Source organism: Zingiber officinale, chromosome 2A, assembly GCF_018446385.1.
Source record: "Zingiber officinale cultivar Zhangliang chromosome 2A, Zo_v1.1, whole genome shotgun sequence".
Lineage (NCBI taxonomy): Eukaryota > Viridiplantae > Streptophyta > Magnoliopsida > Zingiberales > Zingiberaceae > Zingiber > Zingiber officinale.
The window spans coordinates 83,832,185-83,850,365 of NC_055988.1; the positions used below are offsets into that span (position 1 = coordinate 83,832,185).

The 18,181-nt window shown below is 44.8% G+C and overlaps 1 pseudogene; it reads right to left on the reverse strand.

Moving 5' to 3' along the window:
* Nucleotides 1–3,464: 3,464 nt before the first annotated feature.
* On the reverse strand, nucleotides 3,465–4,653 carry LOC122043749 (annotated as a pseudogene).
* Between the last annotated feature and the right edge of the window lie 13,528 nt (nucleotides 4,654–18,181).

Here is an 18,181-nt window from a genome sequence, read left to right on the forward strand (position 1 = left end):
ACTTGATTTGAAGTCAGCTTTTAATTCCTCATATTGACGATCATCAAGGAGTCTTTGGAAGTGATTGAAGAAGTCTAAAAACTTATGTTTATAAGTGACATATTTTTTCACAATACTATTCATACTCTCACTTCTTTGGGTTGTAGTCATATCTGTACAAAACATTTGCCATCCATATACTAAAGCTCATTTTCCCTTTATGTTGCACGTGCGCCTCAACCAATCACTGTCTTCAAGTGCATACTTGGCCAACATCATGTTCCATGCTGAAATAAAATCTTCCTCTTCATCAAAATCATATACACATGAGGCAAAATCTTAGCAAAGTCTCTAATCCAAGAAAAAACTCCACTCAAATGTATGGCAGCATTTTGATAAATGTGCCAAATGCACAAACGATGATGTGTTTCAGACCATCTAGAAGCTAATGCCTTTGCCATTGCTGCATATTGATCAGTAAGAATAGTAGTTGGTTTTTTTTCACCCATAGCTTTAGTTAATGTATTAAACAACCATTCAAAAGTTAAACTAGTTTCATCATATAATAAAGCAGCACCAAAAAGTATCGATTGTTTATGATGATTTACACCCACAAACAACGCAATTGGCTGACCTTAATTGTTTTGTTCTGTAGGTTGTGTCAAAGCAAACAATATCTCCAAAAGTAGCATAATCAACTCTCATCTTAGCATCAGACCAAAAAATATTGGTAATCAAATCATCTTCATCAACTTGAATAGCATAAAAAAAAATTAGGATCATCAAACTGCATTTGCTGCAAATACTCCAATACACCCCTGTATTCCCAACTCTCATATTTATTGTTCTTTTGGATCGCAAGTAGTTTTTGTAATCCTCAGGAATAAATCCTAAATTCTTCCTCCCACCTACTTGTCTCACCATAAGATCATGAGATGCTTTTAGGGGGATTCCCACATCACTTGAAATCTCAATCTGTTTCGCTGTAGAAAAAGATATATTTCTATGACTTCTATACATGCGAGTTTTGTTTGGACTTGAGAGATAATGATTATGCTCTTTAACAAATTGCACTACAGTAAATTTACTTTTTTTTTTCTGATTACTAATCTTTATTTTAGCCTCACAACCAAACCCAGTTTCATCACGACTTGCTTTGACATAAAGATCTCATTTGTCTTTTCCTCTTTTGCCTTGGGCATAACAATAAAAAACTCTATCAAGTAATTTACCCGATTTATCATTGTGGATTTTACCTCTCCTTATGCCAAATCCAACTTTTTTAGCATATGCCAAATAAAATTGATATGCATCTTCTTCTGTATCAAATTCCAACTCCAATTGTGGTATATCCAAATCTGTTTCAATGTTTAAGCCTATAAAATCAAACAAACAAAGAAAAATGTATAAAAAATAAAATTCGATATATTGAAACTCCATACATTCCTAATATGAATCTTATTACATTCATCAATAACATCAAAGTCACCTTGACTAGCTTCATTTTCTTCAAAGTTCAAATGACGATAACTCGTAGATTCACCCTCCATGATAATTACTTTGATCTAGCGGAAAAAAAACACAACGAACGACAAAAAATTATTGTATGGCCAGTAGCACACAAACACAAATATAATAGTGGAAATCCTACAGCTAGATAAACAAAGAGTAACTAGTGAATCATCTAAAGTCTAATGCATGAACAAAATATTTTTAAATAAAATTTTCAGCTAGTAGACTTCATTACAGCGAATCACTAAGCTTGGGAACTTCTAAAAAAATAGCAACTCAAAAAATAGCACATCAATAAGCTTGGGAACTATTTGGTGCAAAGTTGAAAATCACTAGTAACTGCCAATTGTGGAAATCGAGTAGCAGCACATTCAGGTTTGCAAATTGTCTATACAAAATCAAATTTTCAACCACTATTACCTAATCCAGGGAGGGAGGCGGCTGGAGGTGAGGGAAGTCACTGGAGGTGGCTGGAGGGAGGTTGTTGGAGGCAGCGGGAGGGAGATCGCTGGAGATTGCGGAGGTCGCTGGATGGGGCTTTTGCTGGAGGTCGTCACGAACGTTGGAGGCCGCGAAGGTAGCTGGGGGTTGCAGGAGGGAGGCCGCTGTGATGCTGGAGGGCGCTGGAGGTCGTCGCGGATGCTGGAGGTCACGGAGGTCGCTGGAGGTCGTAGGAGGGAGGTTGCCGCAATGCTGGAGGCCGCTTGAGGTCGCGGGAGGGGAGGTGCTGGAGGGAGGGAGCGGGAGGGAGGCCGTAGGCGACGAGGGAGGTCGCTAGGGGCAGTGTAGGCCGACACTGGAGGGAGGGAGGCGACACTTTGACGTTGGAGGGAGGAGAGTTCGCGAGGCTAGGGCTTTTGGGGCTTTTGGGCGCTGGCGTGTGCACATGGTTTGCACGTAAGAGTCCCAGTTTTATATAAGGTATGTGGTCCGGGGACCAGGAATTCCTAGTCCCGAAGATCCGCCCCCGGGACACCCTGGCTATGCCATTGCATAGGTATTGAGCTGCAGAACAAAGCTAGAGAAATCATTGTGCTTGAAGAACTTGGGCAGGAGATCCCTGGCGAACTCCGGCGAGTTCCACGCGATGAAGCTATTGTTCCCTTTCCCCCACGACACGATCGCATCCGTCGCCGGATCATCCACCATGTCATAAGTTTTGCTGAGGAAAGGGGGTGGCTGACTCCCGTTCAATCCAGCATTCGCCCCCGACGCCGTCCACTTCCTCCTGATCACCGCCTGCCCCCTGTCTCCACCTCCCCTGTCGTTACCGACCTGCATTGCACCCCCCACAATCACGCCGTCCGAGGAAGAGATCAGCGTCTAGGGTTCACGGAGGAAGTCCGAACTCTTGTCGAGAAACGAAAGAAGACTTCCATATCTAAGCTCAGACGTAACTCACTTCTCTTGGGGTGTGAAGTAGTGTCAAACCAAAATACTCAACAAGCATAAGCATTAGCTCTCCTTGAAAAGGAGGTGATCCAGCCACACCTTCCGACTGCCTTATTACGACTTCCTTGAGGGCATAGACATCATTAGCAATGCCTGACTGCGCTTCTCGAGAGACCTCTCGAATGACTGGCGCAAGCGAAACGCAGTTATAGCTTACAAAGAGGACAGTGGGATCTCCTCCGATAGTCCGATATATCTTTTAACGTTGGACATCACTATTCGCCTCAGGTTCTCATAATCGCCAGGTGGCGGTGCATCAATAAGAATTGCCTTATTGCAGTTGTGTATGATGTTTTTTATTAACGTATCATTGGACTAAGTGTACTAACATGGATTTCTTTTCTTAATTTTTGAAAAAACAAATATAAGAATATTAAGAGGGAAAAAAACTCATCATATTCCGACTGAAAAATTCTGTACTGAAACGAATAATTAGCTAAACGAAAGAATGTACATTCTGAAATCAAGAACGTTATTAGGGTTTACAAGAAAATTGGAGAAAGAAACTACCATGGATCCCGTCATTCTGTGTCGGAGAAAGAACTGGCAGCAGCAGATTCCCCTTTCTTATAAACCATGTCCAAGAAGAAGTTGGTCATAAATTGTTCATAATCAGGCAACTTAGGGTAGCCAGGGAAATAGTTGATGTCGACGATGAAGTGGTGGCTGCGGGCATTGGCATCCCTAATCATATCAAAGTTGAAGAGGGGCAATCCCGTAGCCTGCCGCAAGCCCATTGCTATATTCTTGAGAAAGCTCGATGGAGGCAGCTCTGCCGCCTCTAGATGTTCGGAAAAGGGTTCGTTGGGTAGACGAGGGAAAGTGAGATGAGGGCAGAGGCGGTAATCCCGTCCCCCCATCTCACTTTCGCTCGTCTACCCAACGAATCCTTTTCCGAGCATCTAGAGGCGGCAGAGCTGCCTCCATCGAGCTTTCTTGAGAATATAGCAATGGGTTTGCAGCGGCTACGGGATTGCCCCTCTTCAACTTTGACATGATTAGGGATGCCAATGCCCGCAGCCACCACTTCATCATCGACATCAACTATTTCCCTATCTCACTTTCCCTCGTCTACCCAACGAACCCTTTTCCGAGCATCTAGAGGCGGCAGAGCTGACTCCATCAAGCTTTCTCGAGAATATAGCAATGGGCTTGCGGCAGGCTACGGGATTGCCCCCTCTTCAACTTTGACATGATTAGGGATGCCGTGGGAGACCAGGGGCTTGAAGATGATAGGGAACTGGAGGTCATTTATCCGAGAGAGGGAGATACGGTTGGAGTCATAGACCAGCACTTGTTTTGGACCCATGAGGGACATTGAGCTCGGAGACGAACTGGAGCATGGTGATGCGGTGATGCGGTTGTGAAGGCGCTCGATGGCGAGGGGTTGGTCAACGATGGGGACGCTGGGGTTCGTGGCGGCGAAATCTAAGAGCTGGATCTTCCATTCTTCGCCGTGGAGCTTGTGGATCACGCAGTCGAAGGACCCTGCTCGACGAGGGGCCGCGAGCGGTCGATAGGGTCGAGATTGACACCGCGGTCGCGAGCGGCGCCCACGAGACTGGGCCGGATGAAGCTCTGCTGTTTCTTGGGCAAGAACGCGTAGCCCACCACGAACCGACGATCGGAAGGCTCCACAGGGAGCTGATTGAGATCGAAAATAGGACCGCGAAGCCCCGCCAGGAACCGACGATCGGAAGGCTCCGCCATGACCAGATCGAGATCTAAAAGAAACAAGGCCGCAAAACCCCACCTCGATCCCCGATCGCAAGCGAAGCAAGCTGCATTATCAAATTACAAAGAAGAATCAACCACCGATAGATCCAATGTTGCTCGACGGAAATCGCAGATCAAAACCCTTGAAAGAACGAAAAGATTAGGGTTCATACCTTTTCCGATCGCTTTCCAAACGCACAGAAGAGGACGAAGACGATCTGCGGAGCGTGAGAACGGCGAAGCGGAAAGGGGTCGGGAGTGTGATCACTCACGATTAGGTCACGCGGCGGTAAACACATCGATAAGGGAAACGAAACCACATGGTGTTGGTTGTGTCCGTTGGATTGAGATTCAATGGAACTGATCGAGCCATGTTCCGCACGGAGGGAAAACCAGCAAATAATAATAAAAAATAAAATATTAATTTCTAAAATATATTTGAAGGGTATAAACATTGAAACAATTAAAAAATCTTAGTCAGTTTTTAATTTTTTTAATCAAGTATCCGTTCTAGATAAATATGTTTCTGGGTTATATTTCTGGAATGTTTTTCATCGATGAGAGAATAAATTCGAAAGTATAAGGGGCTCCCCGCCTAATAGTTAACGTTAGAGATTTTTTATCCCACTCAAAGAAAATATCTTTATCTTGTAATGTGTAGTATTTGAATGTCTTGTAATTACATCATAATGGTAAAAGGCGGTTCGCTCGCCTCCCGCACCTCCGTTAATTTGTCCCTAAGTCAATACGGAAGAGATAAATCACAGGGGCTACTAGCCCAGACAATGACTAGTGTATAGGGGAGGCAGAAACCTAGCTATTAGCTAGGATTTGACCCTCAGACCTCATTGTGGCAACACCCCATGCACTAGCCACTAGTCCATCCCGAGAAGACTCTTGTCATTACATCATAGTCTAAGGCGAGGGTGGAGCTAGGTTAACGTATGCTTGGGCTTTAGCTCGAGGGCCTAACGACGTGGAAAAAAAGACGAGATCAAATTTATGGCAAAAGAAAAGAGAAATGTGAGAGAAAGAGAACGAAAACCCAAGGTGACGACATCGACATTCATGATCCATAGCTTGGGATCACTCCCTGTAAATCACCCGGGTAGACTCCGCCGTTAGTCCAAGGGTAATTTTCTATTTATTTAAATGGAGAGTATGTAATCTAATGAAAAAAAATGGATGAAGAATAAATTACAATTGATCCTGTCCGAAAGCTGAGAAGGCGGTTAGCTGGGTACGTGGCTCTGCAATAGATTGGAAGAAGCCTCCATGAAATCCTGCAAAACTAAGAGAGTTAGTGCCGAACCAGGGAAGGGGTCCCCGGCATTGACCCTCTGACACTCATGTCAGTGATTCATTTAAGTGGAGAAGAACATTGAAAATACTATAGCAAAGAGCATGTAGAATAGTGGAGTCTCGCATACCTTCGTCTATAGATGGAAACCCCCTTTTATAGTGTCACTATAACATCCACGCACGTATCTCAAAGCGTAGGCATGTTTTCCAAAGTATCCTAGAAAAAGACAAGTCAAAAAGTATCCATACCTTTTCTTAAGTGAGCATATGAATCTCCAATGTGATAAGCTAGAAGCTTCTAAAGTATGATTTGCATACTGGACATGCTTTATTGTTAGCCGCACAAACTTTCAAAAGAGTACAATAGGATATGTAGGTGGGTCCCACTATTTGCCAACCAGAGGACGCTCGGTAGGAACATCCGAGCTCGGTAGTACTAATCAAAACTATCAGACATGATCATATTTGGCGTTGTTTATGAGAATTTATCCTGCATTCAAAATGTAAAGATGGAAGATGCTGGAACGACTCATTGTAGTAATGTTAACCTAAGAAGAGCTAGAGAGGCTAATAAATGGCTTAGTTGGAAAGATGATGCAACAATAGCAAGAAATAGCGATCGACTACCGAGCGCCGAACGAACCGGTTGCATCGGTGACCAAACAGTAAGCTAATCATATAACTCGAGCTGATCACAAGACAAACCACCAACAAGCACCCAACGCATTGATCACGTACCACAAGGTGTTATTCTGCATGCCCTTGGAAGAGCACGACTGAGATGAAAGGATGCAAGAATCATCTTCTAAGAATGCGTCCATCCGAGATGGGCGGAAAGGCAAAGCACCCCGACTCAACGACTCTCCCGAGCAGAACAATAGGCAGTTCTCTTAAGAAATCCTCGACGATCAGTTGCCACCTCATTTCAAACCACCGACGATCAAGGAGTATAATGGGTCGACTGTGTTGGTGCGGTTAGTACTAACGGTCTAACTCAGATTTTGATGAATAACAAAGTAGGTTAAGTTAGTTTCTTTGTGATCTAACACTTTGACCAAGTGTGCAGGAGAAGCCCAGCTAGGTCGATAGGTTGACTGGATAGCTGACACGAAACCCAGACAGGTCTGTTGGTGCAACCTTAGGTCAAGGTTGACCTGGTCGACCCGACTCGAGTTGACCTGACTCGAGATGTATTTTGATGTTTGACAAGAACAAAAGAGTTGTATTTTGATGGGAGATTATTGGTGCAACCTTAGGTCAAGGTTGACTTGACTCGGAAAAGTCCAAGCAGGGAGCTTGGCACGAGAAAAGTCCAAGCAGGGAGCTTGGCACGGGAAAAGTCCAAGCAGGGAGCTTGGCACGGGAGAAAGTCCAAGTATGGAGACTTGGCACGGAGAAGTCCGAGTATGGGAACTTGGCAAGTGGAAGTCGGAGAGGGCTCGGTAGCTCGTTCTCCGGACTGTGGTCAGAGAGGGCTCGGGAGCTCGTTCTCTGGACCGGATGTGGAAAGTCCTGGTGAGTAAAGCCAGGCAGTGGGAAAGTCCTGGTGAGTGAAGCCAGGCAGTTGTGAAAACCCTAGTGAGTGAAGCTAGGTGAAAGTCCTGGTGAGTGAAGCTAGGCAGTGGGAAAGTCCTGGTGAGTGAAGCCAGGCAGTGGGAAAGTCCTGGTGAGTGAAGCCAGGCAATTGGAAAGTCCTGGTGAGTGAAGCCAGGCAATTGGAAAGTCCTGGTGAGTGAAGCCAGGCAGTTGGAGAGTCCTGGTGAGTGAAACCAGGTGAAAACCCTAGTGAGTGAAGCTAGGTGAAAGTCCTGGTGAGTGAAGCCGGGCAAGGGAAAATCCAGATGGATCAAGGGTGATCGGACATCTGGTGTTGAGAAGGTCAAGTAGGTCAAGGGAGTGACCGGATACTTGACACGAAGAGAAAAGTCCAAGTGGGTCAAAGGGATTGACCGGACACTTAGTAGGGAGTCTTAGCAGGTCAAGGGAGTGACTAGATGCTAAGCATGAGATACCAATAGGTCAAGGTTGACCGGATATTGGTTTGGAAGGCGTGGGACTTGGTTTGGGCAAAAACCAAGAGCTGGATCGATCAGTGGATCGATCCAGTGATACACTGGGTTATCTGATCGGTCTGGTGACCGATCAGATAACAAACAGAGAGATTCTGTGAGTGAACTGATCGGTCTGGGGACCGATCAGCAGGGAGACTGATCGGTCTCCAAGACCGATCAGAGACGCAGCCACCTCTTTGTAAGAGAGGTGGGATCGGTCCGGGGACCGATCAGACAGGGGCCTGATCGGTCCCCAGGACCGATCAGAGGTTCCCTAGACCGATCAGGCTGAAGCCTGATCGGTCCAGGCCTAGCCGTTGTGACTCAACGGCTAGGCTATTTCGGGCTTCTGTGTTCTGGTCTTTTTGCTTGCAGGTTCGCAGGTTGACTGAGGTAATAAAAGGATCGAGAGGCACTACAGAAGATACACTTCTTCTTACTTCTTCTTCTTCCTCACTACTGCGATTTGAGCTTTGCTGAGCTCCTCTTCGCTGAAGCTTCGTGTTGGTTTTCTAGCTGCAGGAGCCGTGAAGCTGCTGCTTCATCAACGGACTCCGACGAGATGGCAAGCAAGTGTGTTTACAATTTCTATTGTTCTTGTTTGTTTCCTCTATTCTTGTACTCCTATTCTTGCTGGTGCAAGAAAGATTGTGGCGAGGTTTCTCCACCCAGAAGGAGTATATATATTAGCCGGTTCTCCGGGGACTCATCCACCGACGGATTGATAGGCTTCGTCCACCTTACGGACACGCCGAGGAGTAGGAGTTTATCTCCGAACCTCGTTACATCGCTGCGTGTTGAGGTTTGATCTTCTTGTCTTTGTTTCTTTGTTTTATTTTCCGCTGCACTAACCCTAATCGTAGGAAGAAACGAAGATTTGGGGTCGGCTATTCACACCCCCCTCTCTAGCCGCGATCATCGATCCTAACAAGTGGTATCAGAGCGAGGTCGCTCTTCGTTGGATCAACACCCGGGGGAGCACGAGCTTGAGATGGATCAACTCGGAGAAGACATCACAATTCCACCCTTCTACGATCGCGACAACTTCGCGTATTGGAAGGTAAGGATGAAATATTTCCTTATGACTAACATTGAAAATTGGAGTTGTGTACAATTAGGTTTCAAGCCTTCCGATGGACAAGAAAGGAGAAACCCTAGAGAATAAGGAGTGGACCAAGGAACAAGTCCACCAATCCCTAGTCAATGATGAGGTATTGAAAATTTTTGAATTTTCTTTACCTAATGATGTTCTATGTAAGATAGGTGGATACAACAATGCCAAGGAGTTGTGGAACAACTTGGCAAAGTTCCATGAGGAGAACTCCACTTCAAGTCATGAAGAGGAGCCAAGTGAGCCAAGTAGCTCACATCATGGAGGAGAGGAATTAGAAGTTGAGGGCCACTCAACATCTAAAGAAGAAGAAGAGGAGAGTTCTTCTTCAAGTTCGGAGCAAGAAGAAGAAGCTTCTACCTCCGGAAGGGATGAAGGAGAGAGCGCACATCCCACCTCAACCCTAGGTAACTCAAGCAATTTAAGTTCTAGTAAATTGCATATATTATGCTTTGAGTGTAGGGAATTTGGACATTACAAGAGTAAGTGCCCAAAGAGGGTTAGGAAGACTCCACCGGCGCCAAAGATCAAGGAAGCCGGAGTCCCGACACGCAAGAGCAAGGAGCACGTGGTGTGCTTCCAATGCAAGCGAAGGGGACACTATAGGAGTCAATGTCCGAGGGGGAGGCAACCTCACAAGGACAAGAGACCGAGCACGTCAATAGGGGGAGCGAAGGCAAACCCTAAGGTAACATTTAAGTCTCACTCTTGCAATAAGACACATGCTAGTAGTTTTGTTGCAATTAACAATAATGATAAGCATGATAATTATAGAAATCGATACACATGCTTAGGTGCCAAACATGTGAGCCTAGATAAGGATAACACTAGGAAAGCCAACCCTAGGATTAACCCATCTAAGGCTAAGGAAAATCTAGGTAGAAATCCAAAATCATCTAGACATATGCCTAGGAATACCTCAAAGAAAAATGAAAAATTAAAAATTGAGGTATTAGAGAAGGAGAATCAAGTCTTGAGGTCAAGACTTGATACTTTGGAAAAGGCTCTTAAGAACTTGGAGAAGTCATCTCTAGGGTTTAAGGGTCAAAAACCAATGTCCAAGGACAAGAAAGGTTTGGGTCACAAACCTAAGTCCCAAGTGGTCAAGCCCACTTATCACAATGTTCCATTCGATTATGGAACAAAATCTAGGGCTAGGAAGACCATCACCAAGGTCACAAGGGGAGTCATCCCTAGAATTGATCTTGATGAGTCCCAAATGACCAAGGCTTCAAAGCCTAGGAGGGTCATTAGGAGGGTTGCTAGGGAAGTCATCCCTAGTGAATATTTAGTGAACCCAATGAGCTCAAATAGGTATTGGGTTCCTAGGAGCGTGATTTCATCACACTAGATAAGTTAGGGTGTGCCAACCTTACTTGAATAGGTAGTTAACCTAATCATGGCAAAAGGTGGCACTTTAGGATTTTTCAAGGTATAATCAAGCCTTGAAAATGAAATTAAGAATTATTCCTAAGGTGATTAGAATGTGCCAATCAAACTTGAGGAGTTGTCTAGAGTCAATCTAGTTGGCACATAGTGATCTAAAAGGCTTGAGGATATGATTTTAGGTCTATTACACTTAGGAATATAGAATTTATGGCAAAATGATCAAAACTATCAAAAATGGCAACTAAGGCTAGAATTAGGTATTTTCTATACCTTTACATGTTATTTGCCATATATTGTTTGCCATATGCCATGTCATGACATCATATTTATTTTATGATCATTTAAAATGTCATGATAATGCTTAGGTTATTTAAATGTCATGCTTTATTTAAGTTTCATACTTTATGCCATGACATCATGACATTGGCACATGTTTCATTTATGATATCATTTTATGCCATGTCATCATCTCTTGCATTTATAATCAATGAAATTGATTCAAGGTTAAGAACACAATTTGATATGGAGATCAAATTGTTGTTTAGAAAATGCATGAGAACTTAGCCTAAGATAACCTAAACCCATATCTCACATCAAAATTGACTTGGATGTGTTTGATACACCTTAGATGTGTGTGAGATATTAGGATCATGAGTTAGGATCAAGGTACATAGTTCTTGTACCTAGATGAGCCTAATTCTAATTGGGGATCATAGGGAAAGCTTATGTACAAGTCATGTACATTTAGCCCTAAGATTGTGGTCCCAAATTAAATGGTTTAAAATCATTTTTAAAATTGATTTGAAAAACCTTGATGAAGCTTTTCTAGTGATAGCATTCATCATTGAGCAAAGTGATACAAAGATGACTTAACTTTGAGTTATTTCAAAGTCTTTTGAACTTTGTATCAAGATTGAAAAATGGAAGATATTTTCATAGAAAACTATTTTTCCTTGATAGTATGTAGTATGAGGAATGTATCCTCAAAATTTCATAATTTTTCAAATTTTCTGTGATTTTCTAGAGGTTTCTGAATTTCGGGAGAAGAAAAATTCAGAAATCAGAAATTAGAGTTGGGGACCGATCAGAGGGGATTCTGATCGGTCCAGGAGATGCTGGATCGGTCCCCGGGACCGATCCAGGGAAGGCTGGATCGGTCTGGTGACCGATCCAGGGACTTCTGATCGGTCTGGTGACCGATCAGGGCGTACCAACTTGCTGATTTTCGACCTTTTTGTCTGAAATTTCAGCTGGGAGTTGGTGTTTTGGATTTCTAAAGGGTTGAAACTCTCCAAGACATTGTTGGTGCAATGGTCAAGGGGGGAGTTGACCTTTAGGGGGAGTTTTTACCTATTGGTCAAGGGGAGTTGACCTTTAGGGGGAGTTGTCATGAGTGATATGGGATTATCACTAAATTGACTATTGACATTAGTATCAAGGGGGAAATTAAGGGTTTCAATGAAAGGTATGAGACTTTCATTAGGAAGAAACTCTTGACCTTGATTCACTCCTTTGATGTGTGTCAAAAAGGGGAAGAATGTCTAGAGAATGTTCAAGGAAGAACATTGGAGTTAGTGGGAGAGTTTGTTGATCACGACGAGTGAAGTTGTGAACAACGATAACTTACTCTTCAGGGGGAGAGTTTGTTGATGTGTGCCAATAGGGGGAGAATGAAGGGTTTAAGTTAGGCCTTCATTATCTAAGAAGGAGGTTGCCTTCTTAGAAGGAGAATGTAAGGTTGTAACTTATGTTTCATTACCTAATGGCATGAGGAAAGTTGAGGCTATTGGATTAGCCTAACTTAAAGGTATTGTCAAACATCAAAAAGGGAGAGATTGTTGGTGCAACCTTAGGTCAAGGTTGACCTGGTCGACCCGACTCGAGTTGACCTGACTCGAGTTGAATTTTGATGTTTGACAAGAACAAAAGAGTTGTATTTTGATGGGAGATTGTTGGTGCAACCTTAGGTCAAGGTTGACCTGGTTGACCTGACTCGGAAAAGTCCAAGCAGGGAGCTTGGCACGGGAAAAGTCCAAGCAGGGAGCTTGGCACGGGAGAAAGTCCAAGTATGGAGACTTGGCACGGAGAAGTCCGAGTATGGGAACTTGGCAAGTGGAAGTCGGAGAGGGCTCGGTAGCTCGTTCTCCTGACTGCTCGGGAGCTCGCTCTCTGGACCGGATGTGGAAAGTCCCGGTGAGTAAAGCCAGCAGTGGGAAAGTCCCGTGAGTGAAGCCAGCGGTTGTGAAAACCCTAGTGAGTGAAGCTAGGTGAAAGTCCCGTGAGTGAAGCCGCAGGGAAAGTCCCGTGAGTGAAGCTGCAATTGGAAAGTCCCGTGAGTGAAGCCAAGCAGTTGAGAGTCCTGGTGAGTGAAGCCGTGAAAACCCTAGTGAGTGAAGCTAGGTGAAAGTCCCGTGAGTGAAGCCGGGAGGAAAATCCGGATGGATCAAGGGTGATCGGACATCTGGTGTTGAGAAGGTCAAGTAGGTCAAGGGAGTGACCGGATACTTGACACGAAGAGAAAAGTCCAAGTGGGTCAAAGGGATTGACCGGACACTTGGTAGGGAGTCTTAGCAGGTCAAGGGAGTGACTAGATGATAAGCATGAGATACCAATAGGTCAAGGTTGACCGGATATTGGTTTGGAAGGCGTGGGACTTGGTTTGGGCAAAAACCAAGAGCTGGATCGATCAGTGGATCGATCCAGTGATACACTGGGTTATCTGATCGGTCTGGTGACCGATCAGATAACGAACAGAGAGATTCTGTGAGTGAACTGATCGGTCTGGGGACCGATCAGCAGGGAGACTGATCGGTCTCCAAGACCGATCAGAGACGCAGCCACCTCTCTGTAAGAGAGGTGGGATCGGTCCGGGGACCGATCAGACAGGGGCCTGATCGGTCCCCAGGACCGATCAGAGGTTCCCTGGACCGATCAGGCTGAAGCCTGATCGGTCCAGGCCTAGCCGTTGTGTCTCAACGGCTAGGCTATTTCGGGCTTCTGTGTTCTGGTCTTTTTGCTTGCAGGTTCGCAGGTTGACTGAGGTAATAAAAGGATCGAGAGGCACTACAGAAGATACACTTCTTCTTACTTCTTCTTCTTCCTCACTACTGCGATTTGAGATTTGCTGAGCTCCTCTTCGCTGAAGCTTCGCGTGAGCTTCGTGCTGATTTTCTAGCTGCAGGAGCCGTGAAGCTGCTGCTTCATCAACGGACTCAGACGAGATGGCAAGCAAGTGTGTTTACAATTTCTATTGTTCTTGTTTGTTTCCTCTATTCTTGTACTCCTATTCTTGCTGGTGCAAGAAAGATTGTGGCGAGGTTTCTCCACCCAGAAGGAGTATATATATTAGCCGGTTCTCCGGGGACTCATCCACCGACAGATTGATAGGCTTCGTCCACCTTACGGACACGCCGAGGAATAGGAGTTTATCTCCGAACCTCGTTACATCGCTGCGTGTTGAGGTTTGATCTTCTTGTCTTTGTTTCTTTGTTTTATTTTCCGCTGCACTAACCATAATTGTAGGAAGAAACGAAGATTTGGGGTCGGCTATTCACACCCCCCTCTCTAGCCGCGATCATCGATCCTAACAAGGTCGACAGACTAACCAGTTATCTGGCACGAAGCCTAGCTAGGTCGACGGGCCGATCGGATAGCTGGCACGAAGTCCAGACAGGTCGACGGGCTGACCGGATATATGACATGAATTCCAGCTAGGTCGACTGGCTCACTTGATAGTTGGCATGAAATCCAGACGGGTCGACGGGCTGACTAGACATCTGGCAGGTAAGTTAAGGTAAGTCACTGGAGGGGAGTGACTCGGTGAGGACGCATTCCCAGTTATGGAACTTAGGCGCCGATCCAACTTAGAACCATTTCGGAAATCTAAGTTGAGATCTTGACTAGATTCTGGTCTCGGTGAGACGGAATCTAATTACTACTCTTTTTTTATAATTGTGCTAACACTTTGTTTTGTAGGGTAGTATAATTTACATTTACCTCGGACTAACGTTTTCTTGCAGGGAGCTGGAAAATGGAGGTTTGGGTGCTCGGAGTGCAAATTTTATCCCCTCTCACCCGTCGCAACGTGGAATGCTCTGGTTTGCTGGGCTACGTTAGAGTCCAAGCGCCCGGAAGGGATCTGGGCGCTCGGAGCTTGCTATATAAGGAGGGTGAGCCCTGGAGCAAAACACAACAACGACATCTTCCAACGACTGCTCTACTGCGCTGTGCTCCTGTGATGCTGTGAAGCTTCTTTGACAACGTGCTATTAAGAGTTTTTTTTTCTTTTATTTTGTTGTCAGTATTTCCTTTTAAAGTCTATGTACTTGCATTTGTAACCTTTTACGAACTGCTAGTGAATTGCCCAATGAAATCACTCAACGAGTGCATGCCTTGGAGTAGGAGTCGACGAAGGCTCCAAACCAAGTAAATTGGTTTGTGTTAGCATTACTTTGCTTTTATTTTTTTCATTGTGCTTACTCTAACTCGATAACGAATTTTCGATCGTTATTCACCCCCCTCTAGCGACTTTCACGATCCAACAGACTGACCCCGAAGACCATTTGCTCAAATTCGACAATATAGTCATGCTCCACCAATACACCGATGGAGTTAAGTGTCGAGTGTTCCTCACCACGCTCTCTGGGTCAGCACAGAGGTGGTTTAAACACTTGCTAATCGGCTCCATCTGCAGCTTCAAGGATTTCCGAGCGCTTTTCTTCATCATTTTCCTAGTAGTCGCTGTTATCAAAAGATGAACGTGAACCTGTTCACAGTCAAACAAGGGCCTAAGGAAGCATTACGAGTCTATATTAAAAGATTTAATCAAGTGGTCATGGACATTCCATCAGCCACTTAGGAAATCTTGGTAAGTGTCTTTTCCCAAGGACTTACAAATAACGATTTCTTTCGTCCACTCATCATGAAGCTGCCAAAAGACTTTGATTATTTGCTCGGATAAGCCACAGAGTATATCGATGTTGAAGAAGCCTAGTCAGCATGGAAAAAAGAGGTAATTCCCAAACCTGTTGTCGTTCCCGAGCGCCGAGCAACTCACCATCATCTACCCCCGAAGGAGCCCCGAGCTGGAGCAACACAGCAACACTAGGAGCCCCAAACCCATGTAGTCCAACATGTGGAGGCTGAGCGGGCAAAAGTAATAGAACCCCTACCGTGGACCCCATTGTTCTGCTCTTATCACATATCAGCGACTCACAATACGAGGGATTGTTACCATCTCAATCCAAAACCGCACTGACCAACTCCCAAGGGACCCCTCCACTGATCACCTTCTCCCAATCGCCATTAGAACAACCAATCGAAGAGACAGTATGATCGGGGCCATGGACCTGCCGATCCGCACCGACCACAATCCCAGCCAAGACATAACAAGAGGCCCGCCCGGGTGTCAGCTGAGCAGTCACACCCATCTGTCCAGGAGGAAGAAAATCACGGTAACGCCATTCGGGGCTATATAGGTATGATAGCAGGAGGTCCGACCGATGGTGACTCCAATCGAGCTCGGAAGTCGTACGCTAAGTGGTTGGAGATCCACGCCGTCTGGTGTAGCAAAGAAAAATCACAAGGACTAAAAATCAGTTCCGGTCCTCGAGATTTAGAGGGAGTGGAAGTCCCCCATGACGATGCCTTAATTATGAAGGTTGTGATCGCCAACTACACCATCCACAGGACCTTCGTTGATACGAGCAGTTCGGTCAACATTATATTCAAGTAGGCATTTGATTAGCTACAAATAGATCGAGCTGAGCTCCATCCTATGACGACTCCCTTATATGATTTTACGAGCAATGAGGTATCACCAATCAGCCAAGTTCAGCAGGCCATCTCTCTAGGGGTGGAGCCGCTCATGAGGACTCACCAAACTAACTTCATAGTAGTGAACGCACCTTCCACGTACAACGTAATTCTTGGCCGACCAACACTAAATGAGTTCCGAGTTGTCGTCTCCATATTTTACCAAAAGATGAAGTTCCCAGTGGATGACAAGGTCAGTGAGGTCAAAGGCGATCAGTTAGTGGCACGAAGGTGCGATGTGGAAGTAATAAAAGACGAGTCCCAATCTACCCTGAGCCTCTTGAGGTCAACACAATTCAGGAAACTCCCCTGACTTTGTTCTATAAAGAAAAGGAAGAAGTACAAATTCATTCCAGCTAGTCGAAAGCCACTATCTTTATTGCGACCAATTTGGGCATATAAAAGAAGGTCAAACTAGTTGTCTGTCTAAGGCAAAACCATGATGTATTCATATGGGCAACTCATGAGCTCTCAAGTATCTCACCGATTATAGCACAACATGAGTTGTACGTCCAACTGGACGCTAGGCCAGTGAAGGAGAATAAAAGGGATTTCATCTCAGAGTAAAATCAGACTATTCGAGCGGAGGTGGAAAAGCTATTGAAGGCAGGGCATATTAGGGAGGTATTCCTGAAATGGCTTGCCAACTTATGTTAGGATCCAAGCCAAGGAACAAGTTGTGGATCTGCATCGACTTCAGGAATTTAAACAAGGTCTGCTCGAAGGACTACTAGCCACGTATCAATCAGATGGTTGACTCCACGATGGACTATGAGTTGATATGCATGTTTGATGCGTATCAGAGCTACCATCAAGTTTCGCTTGGCAGAGAAGATTAAGAAAAGGTCAGCTTCATTACCATAAATAGAACCTTCTGCTATAATGTCATGTCGTTCACTCTAAAGAATGTTGGGGCCACCTATCAAAGATTGATGAACAAGGTGTTCCGGCAACAGATCGATAGAAATATGGAGGTATACATCGATAATATATTAATAAAATTCCTCCTAGATCGGCGCAAGTGAAATGCACTTATCGGATAAAAAGAGGACAGTCGGATCTCCTCTAATATATCTTGTAACATTGGACATCACTGTTCGCCTCAGTTTCTCATAACGGCCAAGTGGCAGTACATCATTAAGCATTGCAGTTGCGTAAGATGTTTTTGATTAACGTATCATTGGAGATGATCCTTATATGTTAGCTACTTATACTAACATGGATTTATTTTCTAAATTTTTTAAATAACAAACATAAGAATATTGAAGGGAAAAAAACTCACCAGAAACGGGTGGTAAAAGGAATGGAATTCTGGCTGAAAAATGCAAATCAAACCATATGAAATGAAGAATGGGGGTGTTTTTCTCCGCCACCGCACGCATAAGGAGAGGGGGGACTCCCACCACTTCTGTCGCTCACTGACAATATATCTGACTCAGTTTCCAGATAGGATTAATTTGACGCCGTCTGTGAGAATCTCCTCCACCTGTTTTGGAACGTGAAGATGGACGAAGCTAGAAGTATCACCATATCGCCACCAATCTCGGATCGGAGTTGTTGGTGCAATATCCCTTAGGTCAAGGTTGACTTGGTTGACCAAGCTTGAGTCTTGGTTTGGGTTTCGATGTTTGACAATATACTGGGTTTAGATGATATGGACAATGCAGGTGTAGTTGTTCATTTGGGGAGATTGTTGATACAATTCCCGTTTGGTCAAGGTTGACTAGTTGAGATGTGAAGGAGAGTCAAGTAGGTCAAGGTTGACCGGATACTTGACTGGAAAGTCCTGGTAAGTGAAGCCAGGTAGAAATAAAGTCCTAGTGAGTGAAGCTAGGCAGAAGGAAAGTCCTGGTAA